The sequence below is a fragment of the Mixophyes fleayi genome, chromosome 2, assembly GCF_038048845.1.
Source record: "Mixophyes fleayi isolate aMixFle1 chromosome 2, aMixFle1.hap1, whole genome shotgun sequence".
NCBI lineage: Eukaryota > Metazoa > Chordata > Amphibia > Anura > Limnodynastidae > Mixophyes > Mixophyes fleayi.
In genome coordinates this window covers 240491055-240517622 of record NC_134403.1, presented here as the reverse complement: position 1 = coordinate 240517622, position 26568 = coordinate 240491055, and the positions used below count along the sequence as shown (strand labels likewise).

Sequence of the window (26568 nt, the reverse complement as noted above, 5' to 3'; positions counted from 1 at the left end):
AAAGAGTCTAAATAGGCAGTTAAGTAATGATTGATTAGCTATATCTAGCACACTATCTAATCTGTTTGCATCTTATGGGAGCTTGCAAAAATCAGTCTAAACACTAAGGTGTTTTGTCTTTGAACCCTGCCTTTTAAATCTTGACCCAATAATGACAACCCATCTTCCACTCCTAAATGTTTTTAAGGTTAGACTAGCAATTTACAGCACTCGGGTCAAGACTTAGAATGCCTGATTTCCTAAACCACACTTATTGGTAAAAATTGTCACACAAAAACATTTAGGGCAGTAAATGGATAGCAGACAAATTTAGGACAAAGCTTATTGGGTGCACTGGAAGGGGCAAGACCTTTATAGTGTACTTGCACATTGTTATGTAGGCCATGTCAGGTGTTTAGGGTGAACATATTTACAAACATAGGGCCTGATTCATGAAGGATCCTTAACTTGAGAAACTTCTTATTTCAGTCTCCTGGACAAAACCATGTTACAATGCAAGGGGTGCAAATTAGTAATCTGTTTTGAGCATAAATTAAATACTGACTGTTTTTTCATGTAGCACACAAATATCAACCTTAAACTTCAGTGTACAAATAATCTATCAAGTATCTGTGTGCTAAATGAAAAAACAGTCAGTATTTAACTTATGTGCAAAACAGAACACTAATTTGCACCCCTTGCATTGTAACATGGTTTTGTCCAGGAGACTGAAATAAGAAGTTTCTCAAGTTAAGGATCCTTCATGAATCAGGGCCATAGAGCAAATATATATATATATATATATATATATGTTGACATTTTTTTTGCGATTAGTAGAGAACTCACTTATTCTGATCTCCCTACGGAGAAGCTGGGGCTGGCGGCGCCGGAGATCGCTCCACCGCCGTTGGAGCTGCACGGTGCTTCGGCGAATGTTATATCGGAGGCGGAGGTGTCTGCGGACCCTTTGATAGGCCCGCACCTTCACCTTGTTGGACACATACCTTCCAGAGGGTACATTGTCCATACCCTCTGCAAGAACTCTAAACTCACGCCTGGTGAAAATAGCAGCCCTCATTTTGGTATAATGTCTATCACACAAAATGGGGGCCTCTGCATTCTGATTGGTTCGCTGAGCAAGTATGGGCGTGCTCACGTCACACGCGGAGCTTTCACACACCTGTGTTGTGACTCTGATTGTCTCTCCCACCAAGAACATGGCGGGCGCCTGCAATGAGACGAGTACAGTGTGCTCCGCAATTAGGAAGAAGAGTGTACACCTGGTTTATTAATTCAACACTCCATTTAAACCCACCTGTGCTTTGGTCTAGTGCCTGTTCATTCACTTTTTTGCCTGAATAGAGCACAATCAAGATTTCATTACATTTGGATGATTGGTCTAAGAAACCAACAACAAACAGTAAGTACAAAACTAAATCAGATATTGTAAGATTTTATTATTTTTTGTGTTCTCCTAATGTAGCAAACTGTTTGCTCTGCAATAAAGTTTTCAGCCTACAGTATGCTAAGTTCTTTTGAACCTTATCCATAATCAAAATAGGAGGTTAGCTGTGTTTACCACATTACCTTTCCTTGCTTATAACAATTAATTTGGTTTTTTTATTGCAGGCCATACCACACATTACCCAGTTGACTATCAAAATATTTTTTGTCTTTTGTGCCAAACTTTGGAGACAAGTAAGTATAATAATTTATCTGAAATTTCTGGATAGTGCAAAAATATTTTTATCTCCTAATGTAGCAAACTGTTTGCTCTGCAATATGTGTGGTCGGAATGTAAAAAAAACTGGTAAGCAAAGGGCCCCTGGCCTCACATTTAACATGTAAAGTTTTCAATAGTAGCCTACAGTATGCTAAGTTCTTTTGAACCTTATCCATGTTCAACGGCATAATAACTAGCTCATTGCATTGATGGACACATGGGTCCAAATGTATACACTTATTTTGCCCACATACCTCCACAATTGCATTTGGAGTACACACTTAAGTGTGTTGCTGGCTGATTTGTAACCAAATATTAATAATAATTACACAATATAGGGTTTGCAACTGAGTGATATCCTTAATTTTGGTGTGTTGCTAACCTGTAAACCAATTTTATGGTTTGAAAAGTGACGAGTAGTAGTAGTAATAGGAGAATGTTGCTATAGTATTTGACTAATATGTCAGTCAAAATGCAGTGGTCAAACTAAATGGCCGTTAAATAGACAAACCACAATGTTTATTTTAATAAGGGGCATGTGTTTTAGACCTAGTTAGAAGTTTGTGAAATGGTACCTTATGTAGGGGGTGGATGTGCTTAGATTCTGTATCACCACCTGACTGTGTGCATTGCCTATAAAGACACAACTTATCTTTGAAATAGGAATATGTCTGATGCTGGCCCAAGTAATGTGGAGGCACCAGGGCTGCCAACTAGGCGTAAAAACAATTTCATAGAGGAGGAGCTGGAGGTGCTGGTAGAAGAGGTTCTGGCGAGGTTCCAAAGTGGGAACCGGCAAATAACTGGACGCGAGTGCCAAACGCATTGGCAGGAAATCACACGGCTCATCAATGAAATATCTCCATATGAGCGTACAAAGGTTGAAGTACAGAAAAGGTACGAATTAAATTTAAAAATAATAGCCCTATTTAACTTTACTGACTGTGTCTATTTGTCAAATAATATATATAGATATCGCTAGAGATAAATATGGATATTGTGACATAGTAGCATTAGTCACCTGTGAGGTGAAACCACCTTGTCACTCCAATGCATTTGTTGATCAGGCCCTTTGTTTTCAGAAACTAACACCATGGCCCTTGGTCACATTGACATAATATGTTTACCACATTATACGCGCTTCAAAAGAGCAAAATCTGTATTACTGTATGTGAAGGTTAAATTGGTGTGATTAGCAAACGTGCAATGTATTTTATTGAAAAATGTGTCATTTTGAGTTGAAGGTACTATGTGAGGCAATAATGTTTGTCTATTCCACAGATGGGCAGACTATAAAGGACGCCTGAAAGCGAAGCTTGTTGAGATTCACAGGCACGCTCAAGGCACTGGTGGGGGGCCTCGACTACGTACTATTTTAACACCCCTCGAGGAGCGGGTGAGGGCTGCAATAGCCCTGGTGGAGATAGTTGGGGTGGGCGACATAGACACTGGCTCTAGCCCATCCCGAACAGCAGAGGCCGCTCCACTAGGTACATGATGAGTTTGCTTACTTAATGTCTGTAAAGCTTTGTATCTGTCTGAGTAAAAGTGTCAACTCTTAGGATATGTGTGTGAAGGTAAACTTCAATTGCACAATGTGTTTGCCTATCACATAGTAGGAAATTACATTTACACACTGAAGACAAATGGTCTCAATATGTAGGGCTCATCCTAAAATGTCAGACCATAAGTGGCAATGTATGTATTTGGGGAGCGGAAAGGGCTGCTAGCACATTCAAGGGAAGCCGACACTTTACCAATGCTACATCACGCGTTGTAAGATGTTTTTGCCAATATAATATCGCACCTTACTCATTGATTCTAATTACTTTATTTTACTTATTATCTCTCTACAGCATGTGAGCAGCAGGCGCCTGCTTCACCAGTGGATGATGAAGTTGCCCGTGATGTGGAGGAGCCTCAGCTGCCTCCAGCTGAATATGTAAGGCAGCGGGCACTCGCACACGCAGCCCAAAATCTTAAAAACGCCACTGATGCACAGAATGTTCACCTGTCACAAATATCAAGCACTGTCCAACACATGGATCAGCAAATCACCAGTCTCACTAACTCACTCTCCGTTTTCATGAGCACACACACCTCTTTACTGACGACACTCGCCACCAAAATGGATATTTTAAATACTTCAGTGACAAATATTGCAACACTCCTGGGTGATATCTTGCATGCCCACTCCCAATGCACCTCCGGCACAATCCCTTCACCCAGCTCAGATTATTTGTTCGGCAGCCTCCATACCCAGTTGTCTGTCGCCTCTGCCCTCCCTGATGTGTATGTCGCGTCCACCCTCCCTGACCCCGAACTATGTCATCTTATGTGTTTAGCCTTTGCTCGTGGCTATGGCCAATCCCCTGTTGTGCCCACTTCCCCCTCGCCTGTCGTGGCCCCATCCCCTGACCCTTCACCTCATCGGACACAACCCGCTTGCCTTGCCCCATTGCCTGGTTCCTCTGACTCCTCTACATCACGGGTGACAAGAAGTCGGAGTAGGGGAGCCTCCCTTCCAACCCCCTTTAAAAAGGCACGGAAAAAATAATTTGTATTGTTTGAACCTAAAAATATAGTTTAATATATGACGAAAATATGTATATAATTTTTTTTTTTAATAAAAAAATTCCTACTACTGAAATGTGTATTTATTTTGTACGGCAGATTCCATAATGTTTTTTTTAATAATAATACTTGTTATCAAGTCTAACCAAAGTATAATCTCCAAACAAACTGGCTGATTCATTAACATATTCAAACAAATATGTATCTAATATCAGTGTGCTGACCAAAACCATGCCATGGACCTGATTGAGTAATGAACCTAGATGTCAAGGATACATATTTCTGAATGCTGCTCAAAAGCCTTTTAAAATGCAAGTGGTGCAAATTAGCAATAGGTTTAGAGCACGAAAAAAAAAAGTCTGTATCCTAATGTACCGCACAAATACTTGATAGCTTATTTGTACACTGAAATGTTCATGTCAGGTAGGACCTCTCCTACCCCAAAATTACATCTCCAATGACATTTTTGGTTTACATCCCCCTCCAAACTCACATGCTTTGCCCTTGCTTAGTTACTTTGCCTTACCTTTCCAGAATGATTCTGGCCCATGGTTTGCTGAAGAAGACTTAAACAATAAGTGTATCAAGGTAAGCTTCTTAATGCTTTTGCCACAGTGTTTCTTTATTTGCCTGACTAAATAATTGCAAACACAACGTGCAACTACAGTGCCCCTTTAGAGGTAGGGCAAATCATTCTGTCAAGAAAGTATTGCATTTGCAAACTGTAACCTGACACAAAGGAGCCACAAAAGACAGGTGTTAAGGTAACCAAAATAAATTTTATTGTTTTTTATCCATGATGGCACAGGACAAATATTGTTAACTACTATTTTGTACAGGTAAGAATCTGTGCTAATTATAAAAATCTAATAAGTGATTTGTATTTAAGAATAGTGCTAATGCACAGTGTGTGGTACACTGGACGTCATTTAGCATAACAGTTGTTTACATGTAACCTCATTGCACTAAGCACATATAGGTTGGGTCTCACATTTGGATCTTAGGTGCACTTACCCCATCAGCCGCTGTCATATCACGGCTACCTGGGTGCCTTCTGGTCGTCAGCAACATTCCCGTCCTCCACAGCTCCGTTTGTAATCAAACACACACTGTTTGTTCTGCTGCATGTGCACAGGCATCTTGGATGCAGTCAGGTGATCATTCCAGATCAACCAGATTCAGCACCTGTGATCCCATTAAGTGCTCAGCCAATAGTTGCTTGGGACAACCTATTTAAAGCTGCTGCTGTGATCTGTTCATTGCCTGAACAACACACTTCTCTCCAGTGGATAGTTATTGGCCCCAGTGTTTCTGGCTGCATTACAAAATCAGTGTTTGTGTCCACATTCTCAGACTGCTCATTCCCCTGCTAGATTGGACAATCAGCAAGAACATGAGCAGGAAGATCATCCAGGCTGCTCTGTTCAGATTCAGACCTGCTGCAGGTAATCCCAAGGGTCCCTGATTCGGATCAAGACATACAGACTAACGTGACAGTTTGACACACTATAAGGGTGTATGTAGTGCTGTGTGTCTGACTAATCATGTAAGACGCAAATGAAAAAGCTTGGAGTATAGATATGGTTTGGTCAGGCAAAGAAGCACACTCTGTAATACAAGTAAGTAGACTTCAAGCGGTAGTTTGTCCACCAAACTCCTCTATCCTGTAAAGACTTTTCAAAACTATGATCTGATCCCCCCCCAATCCATGATAGTTTAAATCAATCTGGAACCTTTAATACATTATTAAAACAAACAGACCCTAGAGTTTCTTACGTAATGTACACTGATACATTCATTGTTAAAGTGGGCACGTCACTTGGATTTAGCTCCCTTCCAGTTTTGGAAAACATTTATGCAAGGCCAAGCTATTTTATATAACGGGCAACATATTATCATTTGAAGCTTGGTATGTTGTGATTTCTTGCCAATACAGACACAGGTACCCATTGCACACGTTCACCATTAATAAGCCAAAAAAACTGGATGCCTCACCTAACAATGTAAACATCAACAATATCTACCAGCCATTAAACCCTCAAATGACTGTGTGCTCGGCCCAACACTCTTGGATTAGATGGTGGTAAAGGAATTTGAACATGGAGCCATAATCCTAAAGGGAGGATATCTGTACATTAAGGCTTTGTACTTCCCTTGCCCAAGGCATGGACAAATGCTGCAAAATATTGTTAACATTGACTAGCATGTTTAAACAGACATAGGTGGTATTACGACACACACTTTGAAGAGAAACAAAGGTGGAATGTTAATTTGTCACTACTTTCCACTTTCAGAGGGCAAGCTACATGAAAATGGTATTGAGAATAAATTTCACATTTCTACACCACAATAACATTGGAGACCTGCATTATCAGGTTCAGCAAACATATCAAGTGACTGCTGCCTAACAATGGGTAATCAGACTAATGTAACTAGTTCTCATGTGGAGTATCTATGGTGGCTGTAAGTTTACATATAGCTGCCTTGACCAATTCGCAAACTAGGGGCCTGATTCATTAAGGATCTTATCTGTCATTTTTTGCTTATCTTAAGCTAATCCACTCTGTTCATGCTCAGAAAAGGGATATAAGAAGCAAAATCCACTGCATAAGTCAAGAATTTCTTACGTTAGGATGAAAATCCATCTTTACTTCACTTTTATCTCCCTGTTTCTTCGTAACAATAAGCATCTTACCTTTTGCACAAGATAAGATCACTAATGAATCCGGCCCTAGATGAGGTATTACATAACCCAGCAAATAAACATTGTCAATACACCAAGAAGAGGGTGGAGACTGGAATATTTGCTACACCAAAAGGTGGCTAACACATATTGGTATTATGGCCTTGTAGCAAGACTCCACTAGCTTAGTGCCCCAACGCATTCCCCATAATTGTTAGTGTGGGGTTTGTGTCTGGCATGTGGGTATTGGACCACTTTGAAACAAAGTGCCACTAGCACAAGAGAAAAATATTGTTATTCCATTTGGCCAAGGGCCAAAAGTTGGTAGTGTGTGACCTGACACTGCTAAAATTTTTGCTTTCTTTATATACATTTACCTGTAATGTGATGCCTATATTCCTACGCACATCCCATGTTCGCTCTAAAAGCTGAAAGTGTCCAAACAATTTACTAAGCACCAAACACATACAAACCTCCACACTATAGACATTTTCTAAAACTATACATTTACCCCATTGAGCGTGTTTGTAGGCTATGGTGTATCTGTAGCAAAGGAGAAAATAATCACACCTAGATTTCATATATTCATTTTAAAAAAAACCTGTTCCACAATAGTTTTGAAAGCACTACACATGGATTTATGGGTATTAAAATATTAATCAGTGCACTGTAGTAATGGTACAAAATGGCATGACAACTGATTGCTGACACATTTGCAGCATAGGCTAGATTTATTACATATATGAATTCAAACGTGCTGACAAAAACAAAGCAAACAAGGTAATGGTCTGTGTGTGTAAAAGTTCCTTGGATTAAGAGATGACAATCTGGCCAGACTGAAGAGAGACATAAGCAGGCTTGGAGCTCTGGAGAAATTCAACAACATCTAGTGAGACACAAATTGCACAAATCCAAAATCCACACCAACACACCCTGTTGAACGAAAGGCAACAAATTAATATGGCAATATTAGCTCAGACAACGTGCATCTTGATATCAAGAGGTTGAACACTGTATTGGCATGTGTAAAAAAGCCGGTAATATAATAGTGTATAATAATGGCTTGTGTGTTTGGACTATACCTAGGATTCTGAATGCACTATTTGACTTCATTTGAAACACCAAACCCATATGTTATATAGCTAGCATCTGCCCATATGTTTTGTTTGTGCAACCACACATTGCAGGCTTAGTAACGACGACATTATTGTCTGGAGCACACTCACTGGCCAATCACATTTTAGTGCAGATAGCACTATACTACTTACATTTGACAACACCCTTCACCATGGCAACATCCACCAACTCCAAAAGGAAGTGCAATGGCAGAAAAGCCATCACTGCAGGGCAAGTGTAATCTAAAGGCTGTAGATATAGGAAAAACAAATAAAGTGTCAATAATGTGCACTATATGTGCTGATCAATAAACTGTAGAAAAACCAAACATCAATTATGTTGCCACATTAGGCTTTAGATTTAAACTACCCCATTAACGTGCATTTAGCTAAAGACATTAAGGCTAAACTTAGAGGCATGAAGCTATACTTTCTACACACATTGTAAAGGTAAAATACAGGTAGCCATGGTTTTTCCCCTATTATTACACATATAAACCATTTCACTAACACACCAGACCATGTCTATTCATATTCCCATTTTCAATTACTATACCTTAGATAATCAACCCTTGACTAAGCTTGCACATGATTTGACCACTGATCTTTTAAATGTGAAGATATTTATGTTTTGTTCCCAAAAAAAAATAATTAAACACATTGACCCCTTACACTGTAACATGCTTTGTCCACTAGAACATTTACTTATTTTTTTATACTTTGCTCTCCTTAATGACTCAAGCACAGAGTGTTAATGTGTCTTTAAGGTAGGGTCTGAAAAACCACACTTCAAATAAAGGTATTAGAAAAAAAAATAAAAAAAATAAAAAAAAAATGGACATTCTTAATGCAAAGTGTTTTAACAAGGGGTATGTAATAAAACAATATCTGGTTTCTACTTACCACACACACAGACAAATGTGGAATGTCAATAGGCAATCACTAGACACCCAAAAAACACAATCCAGGACCAAGATCTGTGAGGGGAGGGTAAACAGGTACAAAATAAATCAATATAGATGGATAATCTTTATGTGTGTCACTACAGTCGAGAGGTATCTATGCAGAGACACATCCCAAGTCTACACAGTTGCCTCAATATTCAAACTCTGCAGCTAATTAAAGACTTTTCCACTAACCTTCAACATAAAATTATTTACCATTAGGACCTTTCGGCATATTTTTCTATCTGTATCTCACCAATATCTTTTCCTAAAAATAAACATGAGTGTTGAGCAAGGTACAACAATAAACTGCAGAGATTATGAAACATTTCACCATTAAGGGCTACTTACCCAGAACTGTGACTCTCCCACCAACACAGAAGGCCAAGCAAGGTATTTTTAAGTAGCACTGTAATTAGTGAATTAAATGCAGGTGAGTAGGCCGGAGAGTATGCCGGACACGTCATTAGGAGCATGCAGGTGCGTTCTGATTAGCCAAGTGTGGTTTTGTGTAAAAGTGACCTGACATGTTAGCAACGTTTATTTTCTGTAGGTAAGTAGAGATTATAACGATTATTACAGATGTCATTAATGAGCTAAGCTGTTAGTGTTGTGGCAATAGTATGGGTAAAATAGTTTTAAGTACAATTATATGACGTATGATTCATTTGCATGCACTACATTTAGATGTGCCACAATAGTGTAGTGGTTATGTATTTCACCCACCAATGCTAAGTGCAGAAGTTCAAGGCACCAGGTCAACCCTAAGCACCAAGTGAGTTAATAAAACATTATTAAGCATACTCCTAAAAGTAAAAAACTATATGCAACTGCTTGTATTTAGCATTAGATTCGCAAACGCGCTTAATTCGCGTTTGTTTGGTGACATTTTTGCAGCTCCTGCTGCTTTAGTAAAACAGTGTTTTTATTCATGTGTGTGTTTATCTAGGGTTAATATTTTAATACCACGTTATCCATCATGCTGTTCATATTAATTGCAACATGGCCAATTTATCAGGTCTAAGACAGTCATTCAGCTGTGCTCACTAGTTAATGTGCAGTTTGGTGTTGGTGTTTCAATGTGAAGTATACCTTAGTGAATAAAGAAATGAGCTTGCAACAACAAGGTAATGAGTTTGAACCCTGAATGATGCGTGTATGTGGCTAACTTTGGTATATTTACAAGTTTGAGGGTATTTATTCCACTCTGTGACTTAGTATATGTTTTGGTGTGTAAGGTGGCTATATGCAATGTTCAACAGTGTTATCAGCTACAACACAGCAAAGCAGTTGTTGGCAAAGACTTTGGATTTCAAAGACATAGGAATTCTGTACTGGCAACAGTGGAAAAAGCTAAGTGCTCCACCAAATAAAATTGTAGAAATGGGAGCAATAAATGTTCTATTTTTGATTTCTATTTATCAACATGGATATATTTCGATATGCATAAATTGTTACTCTGCATGCACCAAATCTTTCTGGGTTTAATATTTCCAAGTATTGCCATTTTTCCCCATGTTTTAAGGGAAACAACTTATGCTAGAAGTTGCTGGTCATCTTTAATTTGTATTCTATTCCCTTGACATCACCACTTGTACAGTGGTGTAGCAGTTAGGCAATCCACCTTGCAAGCTTGCTATGTGGGTTCGAGTCCTCACCAATTCTCTCGGCTCTTAGGGATCATTAATATCCTTACACTATGTGTGTTGCTGTTAAAAGTGTCCTTGTGGTAATAGTACACTTGTTTTAAATTTGCATAAATCATGTGTGTAAAACCCTAAAATATAGTTTCGCGTTATTATATGTCTATTAATATTATTTGTTATTGCAAACGCACCATCACCAACTGTCAAATCAGGCATGTAACATATTGAGACTAATGATATTGGTAATTGTTCAGAATGGTTGGAGATTTATCATAAATATTTATGACAAAGTCTATTGTTTGGGAGACATTTTACATAAAATGAAATAATTACCCATGCAGTGTGCACAACAATTCCGGCAGCCGGAATGAATGTGGAATGCACTGAGGCAACCATTCCGGCAGCCGGAATGAATGTGGAATGCACTGAGGCAACCATTCCGGCAGCCGGAATGAATGTGGAATGCACTGAGGCAACCATTCCGGCAGTGGAATGAATGTGGAATGCACTGAGGCAACCATTCCGGCAGTGGAATGAATATGGAATGCACTGAGGCAACCATTCCAGCAGCCGGAATGAATGTGGAATGCACAGAGGCAACCATTCCGGCAGTGGAATGAATGTGGAATGCACTGAGGCAACCATTCCGGCAGCCGGAATGCACTGTGACCTGGATTCTCCCCATAATGCTGAGAAGATATGTGGCTAGCAGTGTACAGGCCTATAAAAGCCAGCCCTCTTTACTGAAGAGGCAGTAAGCAGCAGAAGGCGCTATTTCCAGCTAACTAATTCCGGCATTCCGGCAGTTCCGGATTGAGGCCAAAGGGCCAAAATAACATCAAACATGTTGCACTTGCGAATTGCATTGATTAGAAAGGGGTATGTAAAGCCAAAAAAACTTAATTTACACAAACATACTAATGGAACATTTGTAAGATATGTAAAAGCGCAATAAATGTTTTTTTTTTTAAAAAAAAAATGGCACAGGCAGTCTGTATTGATATGTATGTATGTTGTGCATATTTCGTTTTGCATTTTAAACGCAAAAGATGCTCCTAAAGGCGTTTAATAGTGGTTTTAGCTAGCTGTATTGGAGTTAAACATGACCCTGGCCTTCCTTAACTTTTGTGAAAGATTTGAGACAGGAGTGACGTCCGTTTCACTCATCTGGGCAGAGGGAACGCCTACTATTCTCAAGTGAAAAAGCATAACGCCTACTTTACTCAAGTACTATCTCATCTCCGCCCAGTCCGCGCCTACTCTCCGCCGATTCCCACCCATATGTTCTCAAGTGGTCAGCAGTCATCTCAAATCTATTTGCGTTGGAGTTTGAGATTGAGTCGCCTTTTGAGAGCTGTATCTGCCGTGCTTGAGTAGCGTATATAGTGTTTTGCGCTGCTTAAGTGTTGTTTCGCGCATGCGCAGAGCCATTTAGCAGATGCGTATGCGTTTGCGAACTTTGATGAATCGGGCCCGAGTTCTGAATTCAGTGATTTGTGAAAATTGAGAGCAAATTGAAACACATAATAAAGCTGCAGATAATAATGGCTATCTTAATTATGACCATTTAGCCCTTAGTTGGACATGCCCTAAAAATGCAATCCAAAACTTAAAAAGGGGTTCCCACTTGTCCTGAGGTTAAGGGTTTAGACAAAGGTTGGTAAGGCTGACCTTTGACCAACATGACTCATGATATGCTAAATGGATAGTGAACTTCCAGAATCAAAACTTGGAAATGCAAAGTGCTGCTCAAAGCCATCCAGAGCACACGGTCTGTCAGCATTGCAACACAATGGGGCATATTCAATTGTTGGCGAGTTTCGAATTTCAAGCGCGTTAAGTCTTTTTTTTTTCCCTCATTTTCGAGCGCGGAAACTTCTCCTGCAATTCAAATCTTTTTTTTTTTTTTTTTAACGAAACGGTCTTCTCGCGCTTCAAGCGTTTGTCAATGTAAAAGTATAGGCTGGATGCGAACCCTCAGCGTTAAAGCAATTCAATTTTTTTTAACGCTGTGGGTAAAACAGGCAAAGCTGCTGTTTCATCTCGCACCTTCATGCTCAGCTCAAAAAAAAAAATGTTTAAGTTAATAAAAATAGCAATTAAACATAAAAATAGGTGAATAGGTTCATTACAATTACATGAAAACTAGTGTAAATAATTAATAGTGTAAATAATTAATAAAGTTTACAAAGTTCCCCTTTAAAAAAAAACATCAGTGGTGCATTCCTATTTTATTATAAATAAACAGGTTTTTTTTTTCACTCCAAACACTTGAGTGTACAGTGGTCGTGAGCAGCTCTGTGGAGAAATTACTGCTGGCTCAGTGTTTTTTTTGCTGCACGCAAATCTTTCAAAGCATTTTCCAGAACTGTTTGTTGGTGGATTATCCAGTATTTCCTAAGGATACGTATTGTATTTCTGTTTGCTCTTGTCTGTCTGTAAAATTACCTAAATTTACATATCAATTATTCACTTACACTCAAATTAATATCATATTAAAATAGTGTTTCTCACAGGTCCATTATTCCCTTGCACAAACAGGCCTTTAGTCCCTACATTTTTTTTTTAAAATAGTTAAATACTTTAGTTTTAAATTTATCCCTTTTAATTATTGTCTCATTTTCAATGGAGCCATTCGTGGACACAGTGTAGATGTACATGTATGCTGCATGTGTGGAGGAGACTGCTTTGGATGAAATGCAAGGTGCTGCAAATGTGGGAGTGGCTGGAGAGAATGTAGATGTATGTGATGTGAATGTGAGTATGGAAGAGGGAGAGGCTGTGGGAGAGAATGGTGGACAGGCAATGGCTGCATTGTCCAGTGCGGCAAGTAGGACTAGAATCCCCAGGCCGCGCCTGTACCGCAACAGGCGTTTGCTTGATGGATTGCCCGAGGACGAGGTGAGAAGACTATACCGCCTATCCTCTTCTGCAATTTACAATCTGTATGAGATTGTAAAACTGGACCTGGAACCTCTTTACCCTAGTAACCGTTCAGTCCCTGGACTTGCCAAACTGCTTGGTGCTTTGCATTTTCTTGCCTCAGGAACATTTCAGCCCACCTTGGCAGTTATTGCCGGGTTTTCCCAACCCACTTTTTCTAGGATCCTGTTCCAGGTCCTAAATGCCCTCAAAAAGCACACTGCAATGTTTATTAATTTCCCGCAGTCTGCCAATGAGTGGCGTGAGGTCAAAGCTAAATTTTATGCTTTGTCTCAAATGTCCAATGTGCTAGGTGCAATTGATTGCACCCACATTGCCCTTACACTACCCCGCCGAAAGGAAGAAAGTTTTCGTAATCGAAAACACTTCCATTCCATAAATGTTCAGATGGTTTGTGATGCTACCCAAAAAATCACCAATGTTGTTGTTGGTTTCCCAGGTTCATCCCATGACTCTTTCATCTTGCAACAGTCGTCCTTGTTCAGGAATTTCAAAGCAAGATCCTTTCCACATGGCTGGCTGCTTGGTAATGTATTTTAATTTTTTTTTTTTTTTGGGTTGTTAACTGTGTATTACAAGTGTAGTGCTAAACCCTCAACAAATTTAACGTGTCACTGTAATTAAAAATGCTTGCATTTTTTTTTGTTTAAGGCGACGCTGGATATAGGAACCGTTCCTGGTTGCTGACTCCTTTAACCAACCTTGTATCTTCCTCAGAAAAAAGGTACCAATCAGCACACATTCGTACCAGGGGTGTAATAGAACGAACCTTTGGTGCACTTAAAAGCCGGTTTCGCTGTTTAGACAGGTCCGGCGGTGTGCTTTTATATTCACCCTCCAAAGTTTGTGATATAATTATTGGTTGTTGTATTCTGCACAATATTTTTATTGCAAACCAATTGGAGGTTGAAATAGATCCAGACATTTGTTTGGATTTGGACCTTTCTCCTGAGGTTGGTCAGATGGAGGAGCTTGCAACTCATGTCCGTCAACGTGTTATAGAAGATGTCTTTTTATGTAAGTCATTTTTATTTCAAAAAGGTTCAAAATTATGTGTGTAGTCAAATAATAAAATGATGTCCTTGTCCTATTATATATACAGGAATGATGCCAAACTGTGTACCTGTCCCCAACGGAGGATATTATCTACCATTTCTGATAATGGGTAAGAAACAGAAAAATAAAACCATGGTGAGTATAATTAATTTTTAATACAATACACTATTTAGTAGTTGTATTGCATTTATATGTGAGGGAGTGATGTGATTGGATATGTCAATTGATAACTAAAATCTTTTGACAATATTGCTGACCCTTATTAATTTTTTTAAGAAATGCAAACCAAATTTATTTTTCTTAATAGAATTATACTGACATAATTGTTTCTTTTCTAAGATCTCCTCCAAACATATCAATATGGATCATTTGGATATTTGACTGAAAAATATTCTGCAGAGAGAAGCAGTGTGGTGTCCACTACATTTTTTTTTTTGTATGACGATATATAATGAAATAAAAATTACCTATTTGAAAATGTATTCATATATCAGTTTCAAAAAGTGATCACTGCAGTACCTTTAGGAATAATCATTCAACAAAAGTGACTTTACGGATGGAATTCTGGTTTCTATATATTTTTGAAATCAATGGTTGTGCAGCTCTCCAAATTGTCAAAAGTAGCATAAGTTATTTATTTATTTTTTAAAAACAAAAGCGTTTGCTCCCCCCTCTATTTAGTCTTAACCCTAGTGCTGGCAGGCTATTGCTGTGTGTGTTAAAATCTTTGAAATTTTTTGCGTAGGGTTCCCCCTATTTTAATTGAACCAGCACTAGGCAAACCAGCCGGGATGATAGGCACTATAGCACGGGGGGGGGGGGGACGCAGCTTGGGTCCCACTGCCATAATGACTAAACAACCCCAGACTGTTCGGCGCTGCCTGGATTCCCTAGGGAGTGCCCCCCCTAGGGACACCCAGCCCAGTGCTGATAGCACTAGGGCTCTTCCTATTATACCTGGGCTGTGGGTAGTAGGGTAATAAATGGGGATTTTGTATGAAAAAAATAAATAAATATGAGGGTGTTGTGCTTTTATTTAACATTTTGATTTGTGGAACTACATGTCCCAGCCAGCCATGTTGGCCTAAATAGTGTGGGCATGCTGCTACTTGTCTAACTACAAGCACCAGCGTACCGATGGAACCCAGGGCATGTTGGCACTTGTGGCTGTGATCTGTAGTTCCACAAAGCAAAATGTTAAATAAAAGCACAACACCTTCATTCCAACCACAAATCTTTATTAAAAATAATAAAACCACAAGAAATACAGTAAAAACCCTCATGTAGACCATAGATTTTTATTTAAAAAAAAAAAAAAACACTTACCATTGCTGAAATCCTCTGTTGCAGCCTGTGTTAGAAAGACATGACAGTTACATTGTTCTGCACCAGATTCTCCCCTTTCATTGCTAGCGTGGAAATCTCCTATAGACCTAACGCAATGAACTATGAACTATGATCATTGCGTATCGGCGCTTGTACACAGTACAAGCTGTTTGCGGCTGCTCTGTGTATCGGATTTTTTTAATCTTCAATCATCCTAGCGTTTATCTTACATATATGGATCCCCCAGGGCAGAAAAAAATATCTACTTCAATCAACAAGGGACCCGGCACTGCAATCAAGAAGGGCCACACCACTACAAAGAACAATTGGCCCCCACACTGCAATCAAGAAGGGCCCCACCACTAAAAAGTCCAATTGCCCCCCCACTGCAATCAAGAAGGGCCGCAGCACTGCAAAGGAGAATGGGCCCCCCACTGCAATCAAGAAGGGCCCCAGCACTGCAAAGGAGAATAGGCCCCCCACTGCAATCAAGAAGGGCCCCAGCACTACAAAGAACAATTGGTCCCCCCACTGCAATCAAGAAGGGCCCCACCACTACAAAGACCAATTGCCACCCCCACTGCAATCAAGAAGGGCCCCACCACTACAAAGACCAATTGCCCCCCCACTGCAATCAAGAAGGGCCCCACCACTACAAAGACCAATTGGACCCCCACTGCAATCAAGAAGGGCCCCAGCACTACAAAGACCAATTGGCCCCCCACTGCAATCAAGAAGGGCGCCAGCACTACAAAGACCAATTGGCCCCCCACTGCAATCAAGAAGGGCGCCAGCACTACAAAGACCAATTGCCCCCCCACTGCAATCAAGAAGGGCCCCACCACTACAAAGACCAATTGCCCCCCCACTGCAATCAAGAAGGGCCCCAGCACTGCAAAGGAGAATGGGCCCCCCACTGCAATCAAGAAGGGTCCCAGCACTGCAAAGGAGAATGCCCCCCACTGCAATCAAGAAGGGCCCCAGCACTGCAAAGGAGAATGGGCCCCCCACTGCAATCAAGGAGGGCCCCAGCACTGCAAAGGAGAATAGGCCCCCCACTGCAATCAAGAAGGGCCCCAACACTACAAAGAACAATTGGTCCCCCCACTGCAATCAAGAAGGGCCCCACCACTACAAAGACCAATTGCCCCCCCACTGCAATCAAGAAGGGCCCCACCACTACAAAGACCAATTGCCCCCCCCCACTGCAATCAAGAAGGGCGCCAGCACTACAAAGACCAATTGGCCCCCCCACTGCAATCAAGAAGGGCCCCAGCACTACAAAGACCAAATGGCCCCCCACTGCAATCAAGAAGGGCCCCACCACTACAAAGACCAATTGCCCCCCCCCCCACTGCAATCAAGAAGGGCCCCAGCACTGCAAAGGAGAATGGGCCCCCACTGCAATCAAGAAGGGTCCCAGCACTGCAAAGGAGAATGCCCCCCACTGCAATCAAGAAGGGTCCCAGCACTGCAAAGGAGAATGGGCCCACCCACTGCAATCAAGAAGGGCCCCACCACTACAAAGACCAATTGGCCCCCCCACTGCAATAAAGAAGGGCCCCACCACTACAAAGACCAATTGCCCCCCCCTCTGCAATCAAGAAGGGCCCCACCACTACAAAGAACAATTGGTCCCCCCACTGCAATCAAGAAGGGCCCCACCACTACAAAGACCAATTGCCACCCCCACTGCAATCAAGAAGGGCCCCACCACTACAAAGACCAATTGCCCCCCCACTGCAATCAAGAAGGGCCCCACCACTACAAAGACCAATTGGACCCCCACTGCAATCAAGAAGGGCCCCAGCACTACAAAGACCAATAGGCCCCCCACTGCAATCAAGAAGGGCCCCAACACTACAAAGAACAATTGGTCCCCCCACTGCAATCAAGAAGGGCCCCACCACTACAAAGACCAATTGCCCCCCCACTGCAATCAAGAAGGGCCCCACCACTACAAAGACCAATTGCCCCCCCCCACTGCAATCAAGAAGGGCGCCAGCACTACAAAGACCAATTGGCCCCCCCACTGCAATCAAGAAGGGCCCCAGCACTACAAAGACCAAATGGCCCCCCACTGCAATCAAGAAGGGCCCCACCACTACAAAGACCAATTGCCCCCCCCCCACTGCAATCAAGAAGGGCCCCAGCACTGCAAAGGAGAATGGGCCCCCACTGCAATCAAGAAGGGTCCCAGCACTGCAAAGGAGAATGCCCCCCACTGCAATCAAGAAGGGTCCCAGCACTGCAAAGGAGAATGGGCCCACCCACTGCAATCAAGAAGGGCCCCACCACTACAAAGACCAATTGGCCCCCCCACTGCAATAAAGAAGGGCCCCACCACTACAAAGACCAATTGCCCCCCCTCTGCAATCAAGAAGGGCCCCACCACTACAAAGACCAATTGGCCCCCCACTGCAATCAAGAAGGGCCCCAACACTACAAAGACCAATTGGCCCCCCCACTGCAATCAAGAAGAGCCCCACCACTACAAAGACCAATTGCCCCCCCCACTGCAATCAAGAAGGGCCCGACCACTACAAAGACCAATTGCCCCCCCCACTGCAATCAAGAAGGGCCCCACCACTACAAAGACCAATTGCCCCCCCACTGCAATCAAGAAGGGCCCCACCACTAAAAAGACCAATTAACCTCCCCACTGCAATCAAGAAGGGCCCCAGCACTGCAAAGGAGAATGCCCCCCCCCACTGCAATCAAGAAGGGCCCCAGCACGGCAAAGGAGAATGGCCCCCTACTGCAATTAAGAAGGGCCCCAGCACTGCAAAGGAGAATGAGCCCCCCCACTGCAATCAAGAAGGGCCCCAGCACTGCAAGCAACAATGCCCCCCATGACAGCAGATTTCAAGATTTTTCAAGCAGGAAAATGTATTTGCATTTACAAATATTTCTTGAACCCTGGCCAAGCATGGACATTTGAAAGGTACAAATATTTGTGGGACAGTGTTCAAGCATGGACATTTGGAGGGTACAAATATTTGTGGGACAGTGGGCAAGCATGGACATTTGGAAGGTACAAATATTTGTGGGACAGTGGGCAAGCATAGACATTTGGAAGGTACAAATATTTGTGGGACAGTGGGCAAGCCAGACATTTGGAAGGTAGAAGTATTTGTGGGACAGTGGGCAAGCATGGACATTTGGAAGGTACAAATATTTGGTGGGACATTGCCTAAATCAGGCTGTGTAGGTAAAGCTTCAGAAAACAGAAGATTTCTTCCTTGGTGAGTATTTTTGGATTTATTTTTTAATAAAAAACATTGGTGTACATGAGGGTGTTTACTGTATTTCTTGTGGTTTTATTATTTTTAATAAACATTTGTTGTTGTAATGAGGGTGTTGTGCTTTTATTTAACATTTTGCTTTGTGAAACTACAGGTCCCAGCCTGTCGTGGGTGTCAGGGCATGTTGGCACTTGTGGTTCGCCAAGTGGTAACATGCCCTGGCTGCTGTGGGTATGCTGGTGCTTGTACTTAAACTAGTAGCAGCGTGGCCACACTATTTTGGGCAACATGGCTGGCTGGGACCTGTAGTTCCACAAATCAAAAGGGTGTCTTTTTGTTTTTTATACAAAATCCCCATTTATTACCCTACTACCCACAGGCCAGGGGTAGTAGAAAGAGCCCTAGTGCTATCACCACTGGCCTGGGTGTCCCAAGGGGGTTGGCCCGCTTACATTTTTCAGCGGACCCCACTCCCTAGGGAATCCAGGCTAGCGCTGAACAGTCTGTGGGTGTTTAGTCATTATGGCAGTGGGACCCAAACTGCGTTTCCCCCTGCTGCTATAGTGCCTATCACACCGGCTGGTTTGCCTAGTGCTGGTTCAGTGAAAATAGGGGGGGACCCTATGTCAATATTTTCCCAGATTTTCACTGAACCAGCAGTAGGCTGGCAGCACTAGGGTTAAGTCTAAATAGAGGGGGGACCACACTTTTTTTTTTTTTTTTTTTATTTCATCTTTTTTTTTCACTTTTCACAGCTTCTGGAGCTCTACATCTGGTGCAGAACACTGTAACTGTCATGTCTTTCTAACACAGGCTGCAACAGAGGATTTCAGCAATGGTAAGTGGTTTTTTTTTTTTTTTTTTTTAAATTAAAAATCTATGGTCTACATGAGAGTGTTTACTGTATTTCTTGTGGTTTTATTATTTTTAATAAAGATTTGTGGTTGGAATGAGGGTGTTCTGCTTTTATTTAACATTTTGCTTTGTGGAACTACAGATCACAGCCAGCCGTGGGTGTAAGAGCATGTTGGCACTTGTGGTTCTACAAGTGCCAACATGCCCTGGGTGCCAGGGGTATGCTGGTGCTTGTAGTTAGACAAGTAGCAGCATGCCCACACTATTTAGGCCAACATGGCTGGCTGGGACATGTAGTTCCATAAATCAAAATGGTGTCTTTTTTTTTTTTTTCATACAAAATACCCTTTTAATACCCTACTACCCACAGCCCAGGGGTAGTAGGAAGAGCCCTAGTGCTATCAGCACTGGGCTGGGTGTCCCTGGGGGCGGCCTGCTTAGATTTTTCAGCGGACCCAACTCCCTAGGAAATCCAGGCCAGCGCTGAACAGTCTGTGGTTGTTTAGTCATTATGGCAGTGGGACCCAAGCTGCATTCCCCCCCCTCCTGCTATAGTGCCCATCACACCGGCTGGTTTGTCTAAGTGCTGGTTCTGTTAAAATAGGGGGAACCCTACAATAAAAATTTTCAAGATTTTCACTTAACCAGCAGTAGGGTGGCAGGAATACGTTTAAGAGCAAATAGAAGGGGGACAACTCTTTTTTTTTTTTAGTTTATAAACTGTTATTCTATTTTTAACACTTTTTCAAGCTACCTGAACTACGGCACAATGACAGTCATTACAGTGATGTGTTTATACAACCAGATGCTATAATACAGCCTGTTGTATCAATACTTTTTGAAAGGAAACCCTCTAGTTTTTTTAATCACATTGAAAATAATTTCACACTTCTATCTGCAGTGTTAAACATTAACTTGAAAGTTAATTTAATTATACTAATTTTGATCTAAGGACTACTTTAGAACTTTTAATTTTTAAAAAAAGGATTATTATTTGTGCAAATTTACCTCTACTCAGTATATATCAGATTATGGCCAATTACAACCTTGAAACATGTATCAACAAGTTTTTGGTACATGCAACAATTTTATGTCTATTCTCTAAAATCTAATGTGCAGCATTTATTAAAAAAACATTTTTTTGGGCTAACACACAGTTAACACGTGTACCACACCAAAAAAATATTTAAATGTTAATACTATAACAAATACATTTTGTGTATGTACCAGATTTAGATGAAGGGGTATCTATCTAATAAATAATAAAACAATAAATTGAAAAGTTATTTTTATTTTACAAAAAACATGTTAAAAATTTTATGACATTTTTCAACATTTAAGTCAGTCCCTTGGCTTTTCCAACTGTTTCTTTCAAGTGACATCCACCAATTCCATCCGAACATCTGCAAGAAAAAAAAAAAGTTACCTGTGAAATTATTATTCCATTTTAAATCTAACTTCTGGAACATTGATAGTGCTAATACTGATAAGGAGACAACCTATCCTATTGTGGTAATGTTGATAAGGAGACAACCTATCCTATTGTGGTAATGTTGATGAGGAGATAAATTATACGTATACATTCCATTTCTTGACTGCCTTAACAATGTGTGTAGAAGGCAATAGTTCAATACATTATTACCTGCAATCTTTAGCTATGTCTGCAGTTGTCTATTCCATATTCGTGAAAGTTGTATACAGGTGATAGTTGGCCGCAATCTAAAAAAATTACAAAGAAAGAAGTGTATGTGAAACCTGTATTTTTATACAAAATAAAAACATTACTTTTAAAACAAGGAAGGATCAGTATGGACTGGAATATAAAAAAAAAATATATATTTCATTGTGCATTGGTCAGATCATATCCCTTCCATAGAGGAAAAAAAGCAGGTTACATTACAAATATCAAAAATACTGAACTGAAACAAACTCACCGAATATTTAACATTGCTGATCATTCCTGATGTTGAAAGGTCTTCAAATTTCACATTTTTCTGTGTTGTAATGATAAAATATTATAAATTTATTTTTAAAATGCATAGTGTTGATTCCCCTCTTATGCTAATCCCCTTTCTGGTTAACCTTGCACAACACTTACAAACCCTAAAATAAAGGCACGGACACCGACTTAAGTTTGGAATAAAAAAGGTCCTTTTATTTATATTGTTATTATTATTATTTTTTTTTAAATTATTTTATTTATTTTTTTAATTTTAATTTTATTTTATTTTATTTATTTCTATCAAAACTATCAAAAGTTTCTATCAACAATTTGGTCCTTTTTCTTTATATAGGTGGCAAAGAGCAGGGCAGCCAGCTAAAACCAACATAAACCAATAAGATGGAAGATCGTCTCCTTTCCACCAACTCAGGTTAAAACCTTATCTATTGGCCGGTACTATCGACTATAAATTAACTCAATACCCTCTGGTCTCAAACTGGTTAAGCCCTTTCAAGGCAAAACCTGATACTCCTTACTAGAGCATCAACGAGTCTGATAACGACGAGGGAACCAAGGCTACATCGCCAACACTTAAGTACTGTATGTTTAACAACCATCTGACTGCCATGCTCTCCCACCACTCACAAACCTCGTTCCTTGTGACAAGGAAGTATTGCAACTGAATATACTTAAAACCGGCGGGTGGGTGGGTATCCGGATCCAGGAAACAGGAAGCTCTCTCCTCCTCCACTGCTGGATATATTCTTTCCACGACCACTCCCACCTCATCCCAATTGGCTGATTCCATCACAGACTTAACCCCTAATGGTAACTAACATTGTCAGCTCACAACACATGCTTTTAAACTCCTTTGGCTTAATGGCCTCTCTCACACATAAAGTAATTTTTACCATGGATAAAAATAAATATATATATATATATATATATATATATATATATATATATATAGAAAAATAATAAGCAAAAGGCGCTTAGTGCATTATTAGAAAAACACCAAATTTGTGACAGTAATATTTATGTATATGTGTGTACCTCATACACAATATAAATATAAAAATATACAGATTTACGCAGCAGGCAGCTCCTCAAAAACAAGCACTCATTTGCAAGTGCTCAAATAATTCTAAAAGACAAAAAAAGAGAAGCGCCACGCATAGTGTATTAAATGACCAACAATTAGTCTTCTCAATGTGGCAAACAAGTGAATTGGCCTCGTACCAAAAGACAAATAATAAACAGCTTATCTGTAATTAGATTCCCGACATCCTATAAAGACTCCTTGATATCCAGTCCTTATGGCTCCAGAAGTTCAGATCACTATGGACTCAGAGCAAAACTATTATGGTGTAGTATGCCAAATAAGGCTACCAACAATTCCTCAAAACTGGGTACCAACATAAGCTCATATCAATATGATCCATAAAAATGTTTTATTACAAGGATAAAATCATTAATATATATAAAATGCGCCCGTACATAGTATATAACAAATATAGGCTTATCTGCAGTCTTTCCTGATGGTAATCACGGATCTCTCAAAACCACCTGGCCGGGGTAGATATGGTGATCCACGGAAAAGAAACAGAAAACGCCTTATCCCCCTCAACGCGTTTCGTCACTCGACTTTTTCAAGAGGATTCCCGGTATGTAGTATGGTATGTTAGTCCCAAATGTGGGACCATATAAACTGGACATTTGGCACACACACTGCAACTGCACACACACACGCACACGCACACGCACACACACATGGAGACACACACATTTCATGGATACATCTTATAGAGAAATATATAACTACCAAAAAACCTTGTAACATAATGATTTTGGGTGATGTTATCCTCTTGCTTTCGGTTCCTATGCATTTTGATCCACAACGCTTCTGGTTTACCTAGAATTAACGTACAACATAGAAATTAGGACACATTTCCATTCATATAACAAAATAAATAAAAATAATTATGCTAGTAACAAGTTAAATTTGTCCAATAATGCATTTTCAATCATGCATGAAAAGTACACATTACAGTACATATGACATATATATATGTTTTTATGTTAGTTGCCTATTATAACTTCTACGCTTTTTGATTGAAATTACTTTCAAGATAGAGAGTGACAGACAGGGATAGTGAGTGAGAGAGTGTGATAGTGAAAGGGAAGGAGAGAGAGAGAGAGAGAGAAAGCAATAATAAGAGAAAAAGAGGGAGAGTGACAGTGACAGTGAAAGACAGAGTGATAGTGAAAGAGAGAGCGAGAAAGAAAGTGAAAGAGAGAGAGAGTGAAAGAGAGAGAGAGAGAGAAAGAGAGAGAGTGAAAGAGAGAGCGTGAAAGAGAGAGAGACATTGATAAAACAAGAAAGAAAGTGATAGAACAAGAGCGAAAGTGATAGAACAAGAGAGAGAGTTATAGTAAAAGAGAGAGATGGAGATATATGCATATTGTTTTACAATGCAAATATAAATACCTTTTTTACTCGGTTCAACTCTTTTGGCAGGATGAGTAGTCTTGGTTAAACGGCTTGCACTTTCTGTAACAAATAATTATAATCTAATAAGCTTTTGAAACTGTACCGTATTTTATACATTTAATCAACTTGATCACAATTTATACCTTGATTTGAAGCCCTTCTCGCTACTTCCACTGCAACTCGACTTGGCATAAGCAATGTCACACCTATAATAAAAATATAATTTTATTTTATTTTTAGAATCAATAACAAAAAAATTTAAACTCAGATTAATGTAGATTCAATGAAAAAATTAGATTCATTGCATACAGATATTATTATTATTATTATTATTATCTTTTATTTGTTAGGCGCCACAAGGTATCCGTAGCGCCGTACACAGTACAAACAGTGGACTATACAGGGTGAAACAGTACAGAACAATAAACAAAAATACCAATACTTCAGAAGCTCCACACAGGCTAATACAATAAGCATGGAGTAGAAGAACAGGTGAGGAGACAGGAGGGAAGACAGCCCTGCTCATGTAAGCTTACATCCTAAGGGAGGTTGGACAGAACAGGCACAAGGGGAGCCAAAAGAGAGACGGGAGAGCGAGTGGAGGAGGAGAGGTGGTTAAGTGGATGGTTGGTAGGCTTTACGGAAGAGGTGAGTTTTCAGTGCACGTTTGAAGGAGCACAGAGTATGAGAGAGACGGATAGAACGAGGGAGGTCATTCCAGTGAAGGGGGGCTGCCCGGGAAAAGTCCTGGATTCTGGAGTGGGAAGAGGTGATGAGAGTGGAGGAGAGGCGGCGATCATTGGCTGAGCGCAGAGAGCGGGCAGGAGTGTGAATGGAGAGGAGGTTAGAGATGTAGGGGGCGGTAGAGTGGGAGAGAGCCTTGTAAGTGGTGGTGAGGAGCTTGAATAGGATTCTATAGGGGAAGGGAAGCCAGTGTAAGGAGAGGCAGAGTGGGGAGGCCGAGGAGGAGCGGTGTGAGAGGAAGATGAGTCTAGCGGCCGCATTGAGTATAGAGCAGAGGGGGGAGAGACGGGAGTGGGGGAGGCCAGTGAGGAGGAGGTTACAATAATCGAGGCGGGAGATGATGAGTGCGTGGATGATAGTTTTGGCGGCGTCCTGTGAGAGAAAGGGACGGATGCGGGCGATGTTGCGTAGTTGGAAGCAACAGGTTTGGGCAAGGGAATGGATGTGGGGGCAAAAGAGAGAGAGGAGTCGAGGGTGACACCCAGGCAGCAGAGTTGGGTGACAGAGGAGATGGTGGTATTATTGATGACAATAGAGAGGTCATGGTGGGATGGGAGTCTGGGTGGAGGAAAGACAATAAGTTCTGTTTTAGAGATATTAATTTTGAGAAAGCGAGCAGACATCCAGGAGGAGATGGCGGAGAGACAGTCAGATACACGAGAGAGGAGGGTGGAAGAAAGATCAGGAGAAGAGATGTAGAGCTGAATGTCATCAGCATAAAGGTGATACTAAAGACCGAAGGAGGAGATGAGAGCACCAAGGGAGGAGGTATAGAGCGAGAAGAGTAATGGGCCGAGAACAGAGCCTTGCGGGACTCCTACAGGGAGAGGGTAGGCGGAGGAGGAAGAACCAGACGTGGATATAGAGAAGGAGCGGTTGGCGAGGTATGAGGTGAACCAGGCATGGACAGAACCAGAGAGAACGAGAGAGAGAAGAGTTTGCAGCAGGAGGGGGTGGTCCACGGTGTCAAATGCTGCGGAGAGGTTGAGGAGGATGAGTAGGGAGAAGTGACCCTTAGACTTAGCCAATAGGAGGTCATTAGTAACCTTGGCCAGGGCAGTTTCGGTGGAGTGATGGGAACAGTAGCCGGATTGGAGGGGGTCGAGGAGGGAATGGTCAGAGAGGTGTTTGGCGAGGCGGCTGCAGACAATCCGCTCAAGTAATTTGGAGGCATAGGGTAGTAGTGAGATAGGGCGATAATTAGCAAGAGAGGAGGGGTCCAGATTGGGTTTTTTGAGGATAGGAGAGATAAGAGCGTGTTTAAAAGAGGAGGGGACAACACCAGAGGAGAGTGATAAGTTG

The 26568-nt window shown here is 41.0% G+C and overlaps 1 long non-coding RNA gene across 1 annotated transcript; it reads right to left on the bottom strand.

The window, feature by feature from the left end:
• Positions 1 to 21429: 21429 nt before the first annotated feature.
• LOC142140333 (uncharacterized) lies at positions 21430 to 23922 on the bottom strand. The gene is made up of 4 exons (XR_012688414.1): positions 23862 to 23922; positions 22024 to 22083; positions 21732 to 21808; positions 21430 to 21492 (listed from the first exon to the last, which is right to left on the bottom strand). It is a non-coding gene; the product is annotated as an uncharacterized LOC142140333 (long non-coding RNA).
• Positions 23923 to 26568: the final 2646 nt, after the last annotated feature.